Source organism: Carettochelys insculpta, chromosome 10, assembly GCF_033958435.1.
Source record: "Carettochelys insculpta isolate YL-2023 chromosome 10, ASM3395843v1, whole genome shotgun sequence".
NCBI lineage: Eukaryota > Metazoa > Chordata > Testudines > Carettochelyidae > Carettochelys > Carettochelys insculpta.
Genome location: NC_134146.1, coordinates 44,106,290 through 44,126,001, shown reverse-complemented (window position 1 = coordinate 44,126,001; position 19,712 = coordinate 44,106,290). Strand labels below are relative to the sequence as shown.

Here is a 19,712-nt window from a genome sequence, read left to right as displayed (position 1 = left end):
TATGGAAAAGTAGGGAAGGGAGAGAGGGGGAAATGCCTATTGGACATCACTGATCTAGATATTTTGATTGTTGGTTTTTTTTGTGGAGTGGAGAGGGAATCAGTTTTGTGTGCTCAGAAGAGAATTGCAGGAGAAAACTGAAAGCACTGAAGATCTAGCAAGCATTTTTATTGCATTTAAAACTACAGAGAATCTACTTCAATCTGAGCAAACAATTTGGAAAACAAAGAGGTCTCAGGCAGGAAGAGAACTTTTTTCTCATTCCTTCTGCTTTGAAGCAGCTTTACAGCTTTCCACATCATGGGTAAAAGGGGCCATCCACGCCAAGGTGAAGTGTTCAAAAGGCTCGTGTGGAAAGGGATGCACTAGAAGGACAGCAGATGGGTGCCTTTGCAAGGATTTCATTCCCAAGGTGATTTCATTCGGATTCTGCCCCACTCCTGATCCTGCGGAGAAACCACTGCTATTTCTCCTTCTGGAGCATGAAAGTTCTCTGTTAACAAAGGACACACCATCCATGATGCAGTTCTGTTCTCTTTCCCTCTACGCCTCAGAGGGCTAAAGTTATTTTCTTTAATTCCATCTGTTAAAAAGTATCTATAGTGTCATAAAAATCCACAGTATAGGAGTCCTGATTCTAGCTGCAGATAAGCAAGTGTATTCACTTAACCTCACCACTGCCCCACATTGTTTGGTATGCCCAAAGTTACACTATAACAACAGCCGTGTAAGAAAGGGCCACTTCTTCGCACAGTACATTCATTTGCACTCAGTGAAAACCGATTTCTTAGAGAGGCTTCAAAACTAGATGGTTGTATCAAGAGCTGTGAAGTTCTAACAGCATTTCTTAAAAGCTCACACACTAGAGGAGCTTGAGAAGAGTACGATGTTGAACTTGGGACTATTGTCTTGAGTAGGGGATGTTTGCCCTACAGGGACTGCAGCTCCCCTTTCTCAAATGAATCACAAATGGATTTCTGATGAGGGTCAGATGCACTATCCAGGGGAAGGGGGCACCCTTAAAAAGCCTCACTCATTTAAAAGACTGGTTCTAACAAAATTCCCCATTTTAAAAAATAAGGACCATCTCCTCTATTGGAAACAGAGGATGTTTTTAAATTTGTCCATGGCAACATATCTCATTTTTAATTTGTCTAATCACAGGGGTCACTACCCATTTTTTTCTCCCTTTCTGTATAGACAGAGGCTCTCAGAAAGGAACAGGGACTTAGTGGTAATAAACCATTCTCTAGCCTAGGACTATCAAGGATGTGGGACCCAATTCCCCAACTGCTGATTTCACCACCTGCTGAGAAATTCAGTTTGTGTTTTTGAAAGGGCTTTTACCCAGCCACACCATCTGGACTTCTTTGCAGGGTGCTCCGCAGAGGTTAATTGCAGCTGCAGTAGCCTTCACATACCCTGAATGGGGAAAACACAAGAATGAGATCCCACTGCTTCAGTGTCCTTGCACTGATTGACTTTCACATCCACAAGCCACTTGCAGGCAAAACAGTGGAATTTAGGCCCTTAGGGAAATTTGGCAAAACATCACTATTTTCCAGGGAGGAAAATACAAATAGGAACGTAACAAAGCAGAATGACTATGGAAGGCCTAACACCAAAGAAAATACACACTCACTGGACAGACTGTCCAACCTCTACCCCATGGAAAGACTTCATCACAAAATTCAACAGAGCAACAATATGATGTCAACTTTAACAATTTTATTGCAAGTCTCATAGTAATTGGTATTCTCCTATGAGCCTCAGCTCCTACAGTGAGGTGATTTTTAGAAAAGACAAATCTGTGCCAGGGACTTCCTCACACCACAAAGGGTACAAGTGTTGGGGACAGGGATGAACCACATTAAGTACACGCCTGGGCTCACAGTATCATGGAGAATCAGTCCTCTAGCCAGGGCCCCCAACAGGCCACGGGACCAAGGTGGAACACAGACTGGCCCACCAGGTCTACTACAGAAGAGTGATAGAGAGGAGAGATATCAGCCCTAGATTGAATAAGTCCCTGTTCCCAGAATAAACCAGCCAGAGCAGGAACCTGTTAGCAGCAATCAGGGCATTTAGGCCAATTAAAACACCTGGAGCCAATAAGGAGGCTTGCAGATTGAAGAGTGCCAGGTTCATCAGGACGACTGGAGCCAGTGAAGAACCAGCTAAGGCCAGTCATAAAATGCTCAGGGCCTGGGTGAGAAATGGAGGAGATAAGGTGCTGTGGAGAGTCTGAGAGGAATAAGTGCAAGCAGGTACCATAGAGAAGAGCCTGTGGCCAGAGAGGTGCTGGGGGCTGCTCTGGGGAAGAGGCCTGGAGAATCATCGCTGTCAAGCAGCTGAAACTTAAGACATTGTTGGCAGCTGCTATCCCAGGGTCCCTGGGCTGGAGCTGAGAGTAGAGGGCACGCCTGGGCTCCCATCATTCCAACCCCACATCCTCTATAGAGCATGATAGATGAGGCTTTCTTCAGGCAGCTAAGTGAAGCTTCCAAATCACAGGCCCTGGTTCTCATGGGAGACTTTAATCATCTGGACATCTGTTGGGAGACCAATGCATCAGCACACAGACAATCCAGGAAGTTTTTGGAGAATGTTAGGGATAACTTTTTGGTACAAGTGCTGAAGGAACCAATCAGGGGCCATGGGCAACTTGACCTGCTGCTCACAAACAGGGAAGAACTAGTAGAAGAAATAGAAGTGGGAGGAAACCTGGGCTGCAGCGACCAAGAGATCATAGATTTCAGGATCCAGACAAAAGGAAGAAAGGTGAGCAGTAACATACAGACCCTTGATTTCAGGAAAGCAAACTTCTCATCCCTGAGAGAACGGAGAAGCAGGATCCCTTGGGATAAGAAGATAAAGGGGAAAAGAGTTCAAGAGAACTGGCAGTAGTTTAAAGAAGTCTTACTGAAGGCACAGGAACAAACCATTCCACTGCATAGTAAGAAATGTAAACATGGTAGGCAACCAGCTTAGCTTAATGGGGAAATCCTTAGCTTAAATTAAAAAAGGATGCATACAAGAAATGGAAACATGGACAGTTGACTAAGGAGTATAAACATACGGCTGGAGAATGCCGGGCAGTAGTCAGGAAAGCAACAGCACAATTGGAAATGCAGCTGGCAAGGGATGTGAAGAGTAACAAGAAGGGTTTCTACAGGCATGCAATAAATAAATGGGTTATCAGGGAAGGTGTGGGGCCATTACTGGATGAGGGAGGTAACCTAGTGACAGATGATGTAGGAAAAGCTGAGCACTCAATGCTTTTTTTGCCTCAGTCTTCACAGACAAAGTCAACTTCCACATGATGGTCCTAGACAATGCAGTATGAGAAGGTGGAGGGCAGCCATCTATGGGGAAGGAACAAGTTCTGAGCTATCTAGAAAAACTAGACATGCACAAGTCCATGGGTCTGGATTTAATGCACTGCAGGATACTGAGGGAATTGGCAGAGGTCATTCCTGAACCTTTGGCCATTATCTTTGAAGACTCCTGGAGATCAGGGGAGATACCGGATGACTGGAAAAAGGCAAACGTAGTGCCCATCTTTAAAAAAGGAAAGAAGGACAATCCAGGGAACTATAGACCAGTCAGCCTTACCTCAATCCCTGGGAAAATAATGGAGAGAATCCTCAAGGAATCCATTTTGGAGCACTTGGAAGAGGGGAAAGTGATCAAAAGTAGCCAACATGGATTTACCGGGGCAAGTCCTGCTTGACCAATCTGATTAGCTTGTATGATGAGGTAACAGAGGTAAGCTCTGTGGACATGGGGAAGTCAGTGAATGTGATATACCATGACTTCAGCAAGGCTTTTGATACGGTCTCCCACAACATTCTTGTCCATAAGTTAAGGAAATATGGATTGGATCCTTGGACTATAAGATGGATAGAAAGCTGGCTTGATGGTCAGGCCCAACGGGTACTGGTCAATGGCTCAATATCTGGATGGCGGTGCTCAATATCTGGATGGTGGTCAGTTTCCAGCAGAGTGCCACAAGGCTCGGTTCTGGGGTCAGTATTATTCAACATCTTTGTTAATGACCTGGATGAGGGACTAGATTGCACCCTCAGCAAGTCAGCAGATGACACAAAACTAGGGGGAGAGGTAGATACATTGGAGGGTAGAGAGAGAATCCAGAGTGACCTGGATAAATTGGAGGACTGGGCCAAAAGAAATCTGATGAAGTTCAACAAGGAGAAGGGTAGAGTCCTGCACCCGGGGTGGAAGAATCCCAAGCATTGTTACAGGCTGTACGATGGAAAGGGACCTAGGGGTTATGGTGGATGAAAGCCTGGGTATGAGTAAACAGTGTGCCCTTGTATCCAAGAAGGCTAATGGCATACTAGAGTGCATTAGGAGGAGGATTTCGAGCAGATCTAGAGCAGTAGTTATTCCCCTCTGTTCAGCACTGGTGAGGCCACATCTTGAATATTGTGACCAGTTTGGAGCCCCCCAGTATAAAAAGGATGTGGATTTGCTGGAGCAGGTTCAGTGGAGGGCAACAAAAATGATTAAGGGGCTGGAGCACAAGACCCATGGAGGATTGGCTGAGGGATTTGGGCTTGCTTAGTTTAAAGAAGAGAAGACTTAGAGGTGATTTAATAGCAGCCTTCAGCTTCCTGAAGAGGAGCTTTAAAGAGGAGGGTGAGAAACTGTTCTCAGTGGTGTCAGATGGCAGAACAAGGAGTAATGGTCTGAAGTTGAAGAGGGAGAGGTGTAGGTTAGGTATTAGGAAAAACTACTTCACCAGGAGGGTGGTGAAGCATTGGAATGTACTGCCTAGAGAGGTGGTGGATTCTCCATCCCTTGAGGTTTTTTTAGTCCCAGCTGGACAAGGTCCTGGCTGGGATGACAATGGGGGTTGATCCTGCTTGAAGCAGGGGGCTGGACTAGATGACCTCCTGAGGTCCCTTCCAGCCCTATGATTCTATGAGACACTCTCCTGTGGTGGAGGGGTTTGTTTTGTCTGAAATCACTTTTAAGGGCAGCAGAGACTACAGAGTTTGGTCTTCTCTCTTTCCCCTGTGCTGGCTGATGATGAGAGTAGCTCACCAAAACAGCTGCTTGGTATCTAACCTGAGGGCTGCTGTGAGCCTCTGAAGCAATCTCCCAAAATGTACAGGACCCACCAAGCTAATGGAGGGGCTTTGTCACACACAGTTTTGTGTAAGGTTTCACTGTAAGACCCTTGGCTGGTAAATAGTCTCACAGGGGTAGCCATGTTAGTCTATAGCTTCACAAACAAACAGGCAGTCCTGTGGCACTCTAGAGACTAAAAAATTTCATTAGGTCATGACCAAAACCCACTTCCTCAGATGAAAAAAAATGGAGCCCATTTTTTATCTGAGGAAGTGGTTTTTGCCCACAAAAGCTCATGACCTAATGATGAATCTGTTAGTCACTAAGGTGGCACAGGACTGCTTGGTCTTCGTAAGACCCTTTGACGTTGGCCAGCAAAACGTGCTCTACAAATTATAGACCCATATAATAATCAGGTACCAAAAAAAAAAAAAAAAAAACAACTGCTCACTCCAAGGTGACCAGATCAAACTGAAGACAATTAACATTCAGAAATCTGTTTTATTAAACCAAGCCCCAAGTACTTAGCATGCAATTTTTTCTTGAGCCTTTGATGGAATCCTGTCAACACCACCAATCATTGAAAGTGAAGCAATGACAGATGCAACAGTATCTCCAGGGTGACTTCAGACTTACTGTCATCCATACAAAGTAGCTAATCCTTACATTTTTCATTATTTTGGCCTCCTGATAGCATCTCAAGACATCAGCTTAAAAACTGGTTGTTTTTGCCCCCAGTACTCTTCTCAGTATGGGAGTGTTCAGATTTGAATATACATCTCTATGTAAACTCCTTAGATCCATATTGAACATTAAATGGTAACTATGTAATTAAAAGGAACAAATTTAAAATGTGAGAACAATTGCTGCATCTCCAGCATTTAAAATGATTCCATTATTAATAATTCATGCTAAAAATCACGTGAGCAACGAAGCAGAAGAAAAGATGAAAACGAAGTCTGATCTGTGACTAACCTTGCATCTGTACCGAACCTGACTAAACAAAGTTACAACATTATGTTGTCTACAACATTTAAGCAAGGAGAGTAGGAAACTGTCAGTCTTCAATTACTGTCATAATATCAATTTGCAGAGATGCTCAGAGCTTGATTAATATGATAAAGGAAAAAAAACTAGAAAAGCACATGAGGAGAAGCTAGATGTCAGCATGTGTACACTACTAATACCAAGTGGATCGAAACATGTGAGTAAGGGATTTGAAAGATGTAAATTTGAGAGATGGGCTAAAAGAAGAACTGCTTTAAAAATGGGAGGGGGAGGGAATCTCTAGATCCAAATTAACCTCTGTGGTTTTAGTCCCAGTTTGGATCGAAAAAGGGCCTCTCTTTTTATTCAGGCTTGAATGTGGCTGAAAATTTCATTTGACCATGCTTATCAATTCTTAGCCCAAGATAAAGGCAATCTCATGAGACTTTAAATCTTATTACAACAGCTGTTCTCATGCAATTGCTTCACTTTAGGCCTCAAACCTCTGAGATCAGCTCATGAGATTTTGGCCCTTTTGAGCCTAGATCCTAGCACTGATTCAATCTTGAACTGAAATCCTTGCCTAAATCCAACCAATGTTCAAGTACTACCTCCTTCCTGATAGTGGGATTTATTTTGAAAAAGCAGATTTCCTTTTTTTGTACACGCAAACAACAACAACAGCTGCACCTTGAAGGGGGTGATCACCTGTCAAATGATGGCAACTAGATGTCTAAGTATCCAGCTGAGTCAGCAAATTTCATACTGAAGTCACCTTTCACACAGAATTCTGTGCAGTTGTACCAGTTTATTGCAGAGCCATGTACATTTTATGGAGTAAAATGTCAGGGTCTGTGAAAAGGGTAGAACACGTCATGCATGAGAAGGTTCTGCCCCCAGAGAATATATTTATGATGTTACCTTCTTGCTGCAGGCAGCTCTCAAAAAAGAGACAGTGTTCAGGGGAACACCCACTTAAGACCTGCTGACTATGCATAAATATTTATATATCCAGGTTCTTTTTTAAAGATACATGCTGTGCTGTAGGTGTCATCAAAGTACAGGGCTGTTTGTTAAAACAGCCCCACATATTTTAATGAAGAGCAAAGTAAGTGCTGAAATGCATTCATGTTTTTGCCATTAAAGCATAAAGCTGATTTGCATGTGTTAAAGGTGCAACACAGTTGCCACTGACAGGCGGTGGTAAATTTGACGGAAATGTCAAATGGTACAGCAGTGACTTGTGCTCGTGGCGATCTTTTCAATGTTCTGTTTTGAATCACCAGAGACACATTCTTTTTGGGGTAAACTGGGGATGAGACAGACGGTGTTCATTACCCGCAATTATTGAAAACAGTTAGGCTCAAACCCCTCTCCATTTCCCACTACATTTCTGAGATTCTCCCTCTCAGACAATATCTCTCTGTGACAGAGTGGACTCGGCCCCGAAGCCCCCCTGCTGGAGACTCGTGGCCTTGCTACACCCTATCCCAGGAAAAGGCAATAGGGAGGCAGGCTAGAGTGGCTGCAAGGGAGATAGCCAATCAGGAGCCAGGACGCCCATATAAAAAGGAGCTGCAAAGCAAAGCAAAGCAAAGCAAGTTATGGATTGTAGTGTGGAGCTCAAGGGATGCAGACTGGGTGATGAGCTGGCTGAGAGAGCAGCAGCACCGTGGACAACTCCCTGTGGATATATCTTATTGCAAATGAGTGGACTGTGCTGTGACTTGGAGGTAAAGCTGTGAGGTGAGGGCAAAGATGCTGCCTCCAGGAAGGGAAGACCTGGGGCACCACTTTCTTTTTGGTGTGGGAGGGGAGAACAGAGTCAGAAATACTACAGAGGGTACTGAGAGAGGTCCTGTTGGACATGTAACTCAGAAGGAATGTGTTTGATTTGCACACAGAGTATGTGTGACTCAGCTGGAGGGCTGAGTCACTGAAGAGCCATTGAACAGGAGAGAATGCAGGTACATGCACCTGGCCTAGGGGGCACTTGTGAGAGGTGAGTGCTGCCCTGTTACAATGTCCAACTATAAAGGTCACCCTCCTGCAGAGGTGATTCTGGTTATCCAGATGTCTCACATGCTGTCAGTTAAGGTGATTTAAAGTGCCTATAGTATTTCCGCTACTTCCAGAGTGGCTCACAGGTAAATTGGATCTAATTCAGTTCCCATTGTAGTGATAATATAAGTCAAATAAAACAAAATCTGTAAGTAATTATTCCCACAATGGGACAGTGAAGAGGACATGAAAGGAGATTGTTGCGAAGGCTAATTCTCTACCTTTTCAATGAGAAAGTAAATACTAACCATAGGTGATCACCATCACTGCTGTAGAAGTCTCAAAGCAGGAAGAGAGCCAGACGACATCACAAAAAGTGTAAAAGCCTGATGTTTCTAATCTTACAAGAAGCCATATTAATGAGCCATTTGGGTTCCTCATGCTCTGAAAAATCAAATTTATGGAGATCAAATATGGCCCCATTGTTTTCAACTCATTCTGAGACCACCTGCCACCATTGTAAGTATCTCAAGTTCTTACAGAGTGTATGTTTTACAAACAAGTTTTACACTTTCCGGTTAGACAGAGCCCTATTTATTTTGAGCTCACAAGCTGCTCAGCAACTTGCAAACCAGCTAAGTGAAATTAAACTAAGTATTTTTTTCCCCATCTGTGACACAGCCAGTGATTTGTTTAATGCTCTTCTATTTGTTGGATCAGACTGCCAGATCCACCAATGGTACAAATCAGTGCTGTTCCATTAACTTCCATGGAGCTACGCTAATGTACATCATTTTGCAATCTGGCCCACGTGAAAGTAGGTATTATCCTTGGAATGTCAGCCTGATGATCTGAAGAGGTACAATGTAGATAGGTTATTTCCAAAAATAAGGCTCTAACTAGGGTGCTTGCAAAAGGCAGGAGGATAGGAAATAAGTGTGCATTCAAGGCAGGGAACCTCTGTTTAGGACGGGTGTAAGAAACTGAATGTGTGCATGTTGAGAGGAGGAGTCTATGCTAAAGATAGGTGAGAGATTTCGGGTTCCCCAGGGTCTGGCATTTCCAGGTCCACCAAACCATTATTTCACTTCCAGAAAAAAGGATCCATTTATCCATCACTAAAATGCAGCTTTTCATTGAGATAGTGTAGCCCCACTTCCATCATCAATACAGTTTAACTTATATGAGCTGATTTGCCCCAGAACGGACCATTCATACTTCATCTAACCCTGGAGATTTGCAGCACCTGTTAATATTCTCCTATTCTCACACGTTCAGAGAACAGCTTCCGTTTGTGATTAGCTTTCCTAGCCCTGCTACCTTTTCCTTTACTCCCACTCCTCTGTACTGTTACATAAAACCTGTTGATTGAGTTAGTCAAGCACTTATCTTTTAACTTGCTTTTGCTAAAGGGGTTCATGCTTATTGCACTACTTGGTCTACTTAATAGCTCTGTTAGGAGCTTGAAGCTGCAAGGCACTGAACTGTATGGTTCTGAGCACTAGCAGTAGCCAATGACGTAGGGCTCTCTACCTCACAGAGAATGTTTAGTGGTTTAGACAGCAGCACTTTCTCTCTTCAGATTATCATAAACATCAGCCCTGTCTAACTGAATATCTATTATTATTTTCTAGGTTGAACAATAAGCAGCAGCATTCAATAGTGGCTTTTGGATGGTTGGAACTCCTTGTTGTATAGAAGCTAAATCACAAAACTAAGGACAGGCAAACCCCTAAAAAAAAAAAAAACAAATGGACTATATAGAATGGATACTGCCCAGGCTCAGATGATCTCGCCTGCCTAGTTTCAAGCCCACTTGAACACAATTGGACTAGAATACTTTTGTGCTGGTATTTCAGTTTGGAGAGACTGAATGGGTGGGGAATAAAAAATGGAGTGAAGAAAAATCCCATTAAAATGTAGAACGAAATGCAAGGCGAGAGGTGGCAGAATGACCAAACACAAGCAAAGTCAGAATGGTGGTCAGGACAATACCAAAGGGAGAAACAATCCAGCATGAAACAGCTGCAGACCACCATTTCTGCTGGCCTGCATGCTCCAGCTCCATTTGATAGCAAAGGTTGACCACGAAACTTGTTTTTTTTCATTTTTGCTTCCCCTCAGAACACAGCCCGGGGAGTCCCTGATGGAGATCCTTGGGACCGTGCCTGGTGCAGTGCATTGGAGCCACTTTACCAGAGAAGTGGAGAGGGAGAAGAGCCAAAGAAAAGCTAATATGGAAGCACATATTCCCTCTGCAGGTGCCTCTGGTCTCTCGTGACTTTTGTGGTTCCATGAAGATTGGGATATGACACCGCTCATTTTGTTTCTTCTATATAGAGGCAAACTCCAGTGCTCTGAAGAAAAACTTCAGAGGAAACTATGCATGGGAAGCTTCAGGGGGTTTCCTTCTCTTCCCCCATCTATCTTCTTTTTTTTTTTTTTAAATGTAAAAATTTGCCCAAATCTACACAGCTATAGGTAATCCCAATGGACCTGGGTCATCATTAGAAGGCATGGAACCTGCAACTGTAGGGATTAAAACCCTCTGCTCTACCACGTGAGCTAAAGGCCAGCTGCCTCTTAGCTGAGGCCATAGAGCAGTGACTTCTGTCTCCCTAGTACACGTGCTCAGTGAGTCTGAGGTTACATGTACATTTAAACGAACAAGCCATAAACATTTCCTGATGAGCAAACAGAAGCTTTCAAAATAGGGAAAGTGAGGTCATAGATAAAGTGAATTCCAAGGGGATCGTCTAATCTGTCCTCTTTAATTATACAGGCCACAGATTTCTACCCAACCCGAGGTGGCAGGTTTGTATAATTTTTGGTGTATTATTATGTACTATTATTATTTTGAATAAATGAGTGAAAATTAATTTTTTTTTTTTAATATGCATTTATATCTTTGGGCTGCAAAAAAAAGGTACTGAAAAAAAACACGGGTTCCAGCTATATAAAGTTTGGGAAACCTTGGAATACAACTAAACCCTGAATCATGAAGACAAATAAAACAACATGCCTTGACTCATGGATTTATGTCCCTGTGGAACATGAGCAAGAAAGCAGATGTATAGATAAGCAGCAACTCTTCAACTTTTTGTTCTCTTGGTGGGTGCACTAAATACAGGACACTGATGATAAGAAAAGATCCTCTACAAGCACGTAACCATGCATCTGTCAAATGTCTAATGCCCAGGTCGATAAGTAATATTTGTGGGCTTAAATTTACCTTGTTCTCAAGCAATCTCCTAATCTCGCTCTCAATGTGATATCAAATACATCACTGCTGGACCTAATTCTCTTCTCTTTGATAGGATATCATTTTACCTCATGCTAAGGGAGGGCTGCACTCTGTTTTCTTTCAGAGAAAATTACTCCCAACCAAGGATCACAGCCAGAACATGAAAATGTCAGCTGTGAAGTTGACAAGGAAGAAGCCCGTGTTGGGATTAATAAAAAGTATTCACCGGGAGAGCCTGAAGGGGACAGATTAATTTTTTTTTCCAAGTTGTACCTGTTTGAAATAGCAGCAGAATAGAGAAGGCCTAATTCGTCTCCCTTACATCAGTCTCAGTCGGCTGTTCTCTTCAAGGGCCTATCAACATTGGATCAGTGTCCAGGCCTTGGACTGAAATAGCCTGCCTCTGCTGGCCTTCCACTCAATACTACATGGAACAACTATAAGGCCAGACTTCAGGCCAGTTTGGGGGTGATAAGACTTAGCCTGTGTGGGTGAGCTGAAGCGTTGTTTGGGTTTGATTTTATTTCAGCTTGGAGAGGCTGCTGCTTTTCTCATTTCATACCCAAGTCTCTGTCAGGTCCTTCCCAGAAAGTTAGTGTATTCATTCAAACACTAAACTCACAAAGCAACAAAATCAAGTTACCCCCTTCAGCAGAATGGGCTTAGGAACACAGAGACCATCCCCTTTGTATCTCGCTCTGCTCGAACCACAAGAGTCCAGCTGCTTTCCACAGTCCTCATCTCAGTAGAATCCTTTCAACATTTTATAGAGATCACTTATTCTTCAAGCTGGTTCTCAATCAGGGTTGGCTGGTCCTAGGACCCTGGGCTTTATAGGGTTAAGTGACTCTGTTACAGGGTACCTGGAGCCTGGTCACATTTTTAAAATATATCAAAACAAAAAGCAGTCAAGTAGCACTTTAAAGACTAGCAAAATAGTTCATTAGGTGAGCTTTCAAACTATTTCGCTAGTCTTTAAAGTGCTACTTGACTGCTTTTTGTTTTGATAGTGTATAGACTAGCATGGCTTACTCTGTTACTTTTAAAATATATGCTATATATGTAAGGAGAACACAGTTAAAGAGCCTTATCAGAGCATCAACAAAGCAAGCAGATGTCTGATGGACTGAGACACCATTGCCAGACTATACCAAGTTAGACACATTGCAAAAAGCAACCCAGATGATAATGTTCAGAGGAGGGTTAGGGAAAGTGCTTTAGCAATGTATGGAGAAACGGAGGCTGCTTCAGATGGGGCAACTGCATTGGGGCCTGGTGGGTCTAAGGGTCCTGGGGCTGCCACTGCCACCGCCACCGCTGTTGCCCTGCCCAGATCGCAGGACCTTTTAAATAGGACTGCTGTAGCAGCATGGTAACACGGCATGTAGCTCTGGAGCTTGGATCTGTGGAGCTGCAGGGCAGGAGGGAAGCCCAGAGGTTGTAGCCAGGTGGGTGAGCAGAGAGGGTAGAGATGGGCTGGGACAAGGAGAGGAGGCAGGGTGGGAAAAGAAGGAGGGACAGAGCTCTGGCATGAGACTGCAGGGAGCTAAGACCAAAGGGAGCAGGGGGAGAAATCAGACTGGGAAGGGAGAAGGGTGGGGCAGAAGGGTGCAGGTGAGCAGGGATAGCTGGGAGAAAGGAGCCAAGTGGGGACTGGCACAGGATGGCAAAAGGGGATCTGGAGGGGGGCAGAGAGGGGAAGGGGCCAGGCTGGGCACAGGACTTCTAGGGGCAGGGCTGGGCAGAGGGTGGCTGGGGGGGCAGAGGGGAAAAAGCCAACCTGGGCTCAGAAGCACAGGAAGGGGGGCACACAAAGCTAGGCAGGGGGTGTCCTGAGGAAAGAGGGGAAGGGGCTGAGCTGGGGCCAGTGGGGGAAAGGAGCTGAGCTTGTCACAGGACTGCTGGGGTGCACAGCTGTGACGTGGGTCACAGAGTGAAAGGATGGTGGGAGGAGAACCTCCATGCAGGTGGGGAATGGCATTGCAGCTGACCAGGGGGTCCACTGGGGGTTGCACTGGGGAGTTTCTCTGGGCAGGGTGGGCTGTAGCTCAATCTCAGGGAGGGCGGATGGGGTATATTGCTTGTGCTGTCCTGGGGCCCAAAATTCCAGTCAGTGGGCTTGTAGATAGTTCCTGAAGAGCTTCCTGGGCAGCTAGCCAAATAGCCAGCCAATCCCAAGTGCTCAGGAGCAAACAGCAGAGCTAAGCCAAACCTGTGCAACTTCTTAAGGGCAGGTCTACGCTACTGGAGAAAGTCGACGCAAGATACACAACTCCAGCTACGAGACTAGCACGGCTAGAATTGACATATCTAGGGTCAAATTTCTGCAGTGTCCCCACTCTGGGAGCAAGCAGCTTCCCTTAGTCCTCATGACCTGGTAGAGTACCGGGGTCAATGGCTGTGCCTTGAGTGGTCGATTTAATGGGTCTTTACTAGACCTACTAAATCAAATTCTGGAAGATTGATCTCCTAAGTGAAAACAAACCCTAAATGTGGGCCTGATGGCTGACTGAACCCCAAACTCAGTTGTATACTTCCTGTAATTCTCTCTCCCACCTTTATCTGGGAATTACAACCACTTTACACCAAAAATCAACCTTGCCGTGTGGAGGTTACAGCCTCAGTCCTGGTGGCAACTTCACAAGCCCTTGTAAAGCGAGATTTCCCTTGAATTGCTCTATGTGCACAGCTCCAGGGAAGGGGCAGTTGTTCCGCTATATCTGCAGTCAGGAAGATTTTTTTTTCCTGCCCTAATCTCGATTGACATTGGCTAGGTTTGGGATCATAAAGAATGAGTGAAACCTAGGTGGTCAGAAGCCTCAGGGCTACCTATAGGAGGAGAAAGAGTTCTGTGATCTTTCACCATGTATGGTATTGTCCCAGGAACAATATACAGGTTGTATTTTCAGGCTGGGAACATTTTTTTGCTTGTTAACCTTGCTGAAACTTGGTTATCCTTAGGCACCTGGGATCATGCTATATGTAAGCAAGGTTAAGGACTTCATGTAAAGTATCTTGTGGACTGACAATCTGTACTCCACACACAGGCTGGGAATTCAGTTACACAGACAGATGTTCCGCTGGCGTAAATTGACTTAGGCATTTTCTATACGGCAAAGTAAGTGCAGCACAAGGCAAAAGTGTGAATGTACAGTGCAACAGTTTGCCATCCCATAAAGTGCCAGATGGACCCAGCCATTGTTCACGGGAAGTCCCAAAGTGTGGTTTGGTATGCTAGGGGATGAAAATGCAGTATGTCAAGTGACTCTGTGGGACTTGGTGTTTGGCAGCACCTAGAATGTTACCACATGACTTTCTGGTGCACTGTGGATTCACACTCTGCCTTGAGTCAGCTACCAAGTAGAAAAATACCCTTCACATCAGGCATTTCAGCTGAGTTAAGCCAAGCCACACAAGCGAAAGATCCAGTCCAGTATTTTTAGAGCGCTCTCCCCCCAGTACAAAAATCTTCCTTTTAGCCCCACCATGTAAAACTTCAATGGCACTGCTTGCACGAGCAAGGCAAAACAGGCCTGGAAATGTAGTAAGAGATTAAATCTGATTTTTGGGGGGAATTCTGAGATTCTCAACCAGCCTGGAAAGCAGTTGTCTCCTAACTGAGCTTAGATAGCTTTGTGCCCAACAGTTGTGAAGAATAAATACAGAACACACCTTTTTCACCCCGTCATGTCCAGTTTGAGTATTCAGAGGGCCTGGATCTGATGGAAATCCACCAAAAACTCCAATCCCATTTAGTAGCAAAAGGGCCCAATCCAACACCCCAGCACAGAATATGGAAAAACTCCCACTGCAGGCTTGTATGCAGGGCAGATGTGAAGGGTGCATCCACGCACCATCATGGGCCACTGCTGGCTCTACCCCTTCCCCACTCCACTGACCCCTAGTCCCCACTGGGTCCCTAACCAAACTAACTGGGGATTTTACCCGGAGCAGAAAGCGGGCAGTGGACAACAGCAGCAGCCACAAAGGATCGCCTGTCCCCAGCACTCATCATGCAGTGCTCTGACAGCCCTCCCTGACTGCTGAGCCCCACAGAGAAGCAGGGCAGTGGGCTGGGAAGGCCAGTGGAGCTTTTAACTACAGGTTTTGCTACTTGTGGTTCTGCTGTTTCCAGTTCTAGTTGTATTTCTCCTTCTGTTTCTTCACCTTCTGCTTCTCCTGCTGCTGAGTCTGTGGGCTCAGGGCAGGGGCTTGAATGCGTTGGGGGGGGATGAAGACTGGAATATTTTGTAGTATTGTTTTTCACTTATGATATTACAGCGAGATCCCAAAAGGTAATTTCTATAAGACGTTTATTACTGCATTATGGTGGGGGCTGAGGGTCAGCTGGAGATGAGGGGGAGGGGCAGGGCCTGCTGTGTTGGGGGTGGTAGTTCACATTTACAAAAAAGCACCCCCCTACAGAAATTCCTACATATTACGTAACAGCCTGCATTGGATTTCAAGGGGGCAATAAATTGGGCAGAAACAGAACAAAAACTTAAAATGCAACCGACCTTGCCCATTAGTGGCCCACCCTAGAGAGACACTGAATGCTTTCAGCTCCCACTGTAATCTAAGTCATTGCAAAATCCAGTTTAATCCTTTCCCCAGTCAAATAAGAATCATCGTAATTAAGACAATGAAAATATTTTACACACACACACACAAATTTCTTGAGTTTTGCCCAATTTTTAGAAAAATGCTAAGGGTTACTGGCCCAGGTTTCCCTTGGACAAATGGTACCCAGGTAGAACAAACAAAATCGTTCAAAAAGGTGCTGCTTGAGCAATTGTTCTTACACATAAGCAAACCAACTAGAATATTTGTGGAAAGTCAACACGAAAGGAGTGTGAAGCAAATATTTGTGCTTTGTTTTTGGGCATTCACCCAGCTATAGCAGAACTCCCGTTTTTGCTGTTCATATGCTTTGTCGTCACGAACTGGGTATTTGTAAACAAAAGTAAATTTGGGTCTCTCTCAATACTTCTATGCACCCATTGTCCACTTTCAGTCTAAAGCACCTGGACCATCCAGAGAGACAGCTTTAAGGCTAGAATGGACTCTCCTGCCATATGATCTGGCTTTAGACCTTCATCCAGTGATTCCTGCATTAAACCAGGGGTAAAAGTAACAAAAGTCTTACAGACACTGTCATATTGCAACCCCCTGGGGGGCAGGAGATTGTGGGAGACCAGTTGTGATACAACTGTAACTGTAAGAAATTTAAGTGGGGGGCGGGGTAGGCTCAAGGCAGGGGGAAGGGGATTGTTGGGTTGTGGTGGGCATAGGAGTCAGGCTTGGGATGGGAGGCAAGGCTCAGGACAGAGGGTCAGGTTTGGGATGTGTGTGGAGGGGAGACAGGGGGCTAAGAGCATGGGGTACTCATGGCAAGGTGCTAGTGTACATATAGGGGGTGTGCAGGAAAGATGGAGGGCTGAAGCCCCCCAACTCCCACGATTCATACCAGAATGCTGCTTGCTCTTCTTCCTGTCAGTGTCAGGGAGTGAGAGAAAAGTGCACAGCTTGTCTGTCCCCAGGCAGAGTGAGGAATGCAGCAAAACTATACACTTTCCCCTCGCTCCCTGAGTGATGAAGTGGGAGAGCAAACAGCACCCTGGTATAACTCTCAAGGCAGGGGAGCTTCAGCCCCGCCTCCTGCCCTCATTAAATGGTACCCTGGAGTGGCAGCTTGGGCCTGGTACAGTCCTGGACCAGGGTGGCACCCCCAGATGGCCTCTTTCTGGTACTTAGCATAGTAGCTTGCTTCATACTTCCAGGAGCCAGGCTGGGAACATGCCACACCTCCTCCTGCAGCCAAAAAACCCAGCCAGTTGTCTCCTCCTTTGTGGAGCATCACACCCAGGGGCATTGGCTTACTTTTACCTTTGGCATTAACTCAGTAATGCAGCATAGCTTTTAGGAACATTCTTCATTCTTAGACTCCTTATTCAAAGCCTACTCAAGGCCTTAAGAACCTTTCCACTGACTTTCATGGGATTTGGATCTGGCTCTAAGGAATAAGGAATTTAACGGGTCATTTGTTATTCTATTCCAATGGTTAATTACGCCCACTGTTTAAAAAAAACCTGCACCTCATTGTGAGGTTTGAATTTTTCTGTTGCCAACTTCTGGCCACTCAATTTTGTTATGATATGGTCTCCTAAATTCAAGAGTCTTCAGGATTTGAGATACCCTCCCGTGTAGGTACCAACAGACCACAGTCATGTTGTCCCCTATCTTTCCTCTACAAAATGCTACACAGGGACTTTACTAGGGATGGAAGAACTTTCTCTGGCAAATTCTGAATCCCCTAAAAGTACATTTTCATTACGTATGGCCATCCTCACCTTATCTTTTAGAAGGGTATCAGTATATTTCAGTTATTCCTAGGAAATGTTTAGGTAACATCTGGGTTGTTCTGATACCACTTAATATTGAAGGGTATGCTTATGTTCTTTCTATGCAAGATGCAAATTGGAGTGTGTGTGTATGCACAAGGAAGAATGCTATGTCTCAGTACTCTGGGAAGATTCTAGAAAGAGGCCAAGTAAGAGGCATTCCCTTGCTAGCTGTAATCTAGCCAGTGCAGTTAAAAACAGCAGTGAAAACACACAAGCCCATGTGGACCCTTGGGCACATACTCACAGCACTAGCTCCACGCCTGGGTCACAGGCACTGTGTCTTCTCTGCTATGTTTAGATGGGCTTGCTAAATGAAAGCTAGTTCAGGCTGAAAAGAAGTTAGTTAAAAAGAATGGGTGCTAGATTTATAACAAAAGCATGAAGCCATTTAGGTATGAGCTGCGCTGCCTGAAGCAAGCAAATACTAGGAAACCCTAAACACAAGCAGACTTTTCCCAGCTCTAGGCCTTCTGCTCTCGGTGAAGGCACTGGGGATAAAGTCATGGCCCCACTGTGAACTGAGTGACAAGACTCCCATCGACTACCATGGGACCAGGATTTCACCCTTGGAGTTCACTCATCAACAGAAGTCCAACCTCAGAGGTACTCCTCATTGAAAACAATGGAGTTTTGTCATTGATTTCAATGGTTGCTGCAGCAGGCCTCTAGTTTTCACGCTTTTATTGTTACCAGGGTTGCAAACAAGGATTTTCCTGATAAGAACAGAGGCACTAACCAACTGCTTCACTAAGCATTCTGCATGGTAAGACATTTAACTGCATGGTAAGATATTTTAACTGAGCTGTCTGTGAACCTAACATTAGCCTTTTTAAACAGGTTTCATTGTATACTTCTGCAGGAAAAGCCTCTTAGGACAGAGGTTTATTAATTGTTCCAGTCAATCAGTCAGTTCACGGAGGGAATGTCTCAGAGCATTCATTATACCTGTCTACTTATTGTTCAGTTTGGACACCTAAGGACCCAAACTTGTATAGTTCTACCTTCAACAGCTTAAAAAGGAACTTATGTTTGCATTGCTAGCATTGTCCCTCCCTTCCCCCACCTGCAAGCTGCATCATGCCAGAACTGGGAGATCTTTTTCAGCATTGAAACTTTCTGACTGTTAAGTTACTAGAGCAAACATCACCAAAGAACATGACAGCCCACACACCTTCAGGACACTTACCTTAACTGGTGTCAACACAGCTCACAAAGGTTTTATGTGGGACAAAATAAAAATTGGCACAAGTCTCAAAAATACCAAAGGGGTTTTTCCTTCCCACCTATTTATCCCATCTTTGAACAACAGCTGAGTCATTATATAGATTTGCAAGTCAAGGATCATGTGGATAGCACAGTGGAGTGGATCAGTGTTACCTGTAAGCTGAGCACATAGGTGACCATCCAGGAGAGATTCATTTGCTACCCAGCTGATTAGCAGAGCACGCATGGCCAGCACCGTATGTTTCCACTGGGGGTGCACATCTACACATCTTAGTGCACATAGCTAAACTTATTCCACGCATGGAAAAAAAATTAGAGAGAATGTTGAACTGGAGTGAAATTAAATATTCAGTGCAAACTTCAGAATCTACTCAAATTTAACCTTAAAGACCTGGTGACTGTGAATTTCAAGTCAACTCTTCCAACATGCAACAATGAGGAGTTGAGATTATTCATGCAGGTGGGGAGCCCTATATCAGAGGTCAGCCTCCCCGCTCTACCCAACATGTACCAAATCCCTTTCTTCTTCCATTAGATATCATTCAAGAGGATCTCTGTTCATCACTTACGAGCTCTGCACTGACTGTTTCCCAGTGGTCTGTTCCCAACCTATCCTCTTCTGTTGGTCGTGCGTGCGTGCGTGCTTTGACAGCTTGTGATACAAAGGAAGAGATAAATGCAACATAACTCAAGTACTTAGAAATAGCTTTAAGACAAAAGGTGGTTAAGGGGACGGACACACACACACACACACA

At 44.7% G+C, this 19,712-nt stretch overlaps 1 long non-coding RNA gene across 1 annotated transcript; it reads right to left on the bottom strand.

The window, feature by feature from the left end:
* Nucleotides 1–421: 421 nt before the first annotated feature.
* LOC142018610 (uncharacterized) lies at nucleotides 422–19,149 on the bottom strand. The gene is made up of 3 exons (XR_012646872.1): nucleotides 19,111–19,149; nucleotides 8,394–8,529; nucleotides 422–493 (listed from the first exon to the last, which is right to left on the bottom strand). It is a non-coding gene; the product is annotated as an uncharacterized LOC142018610 (long non-coding RNA).
* Nucleotides 19,150–19,712: the final 563 nt, after the last annotated feature.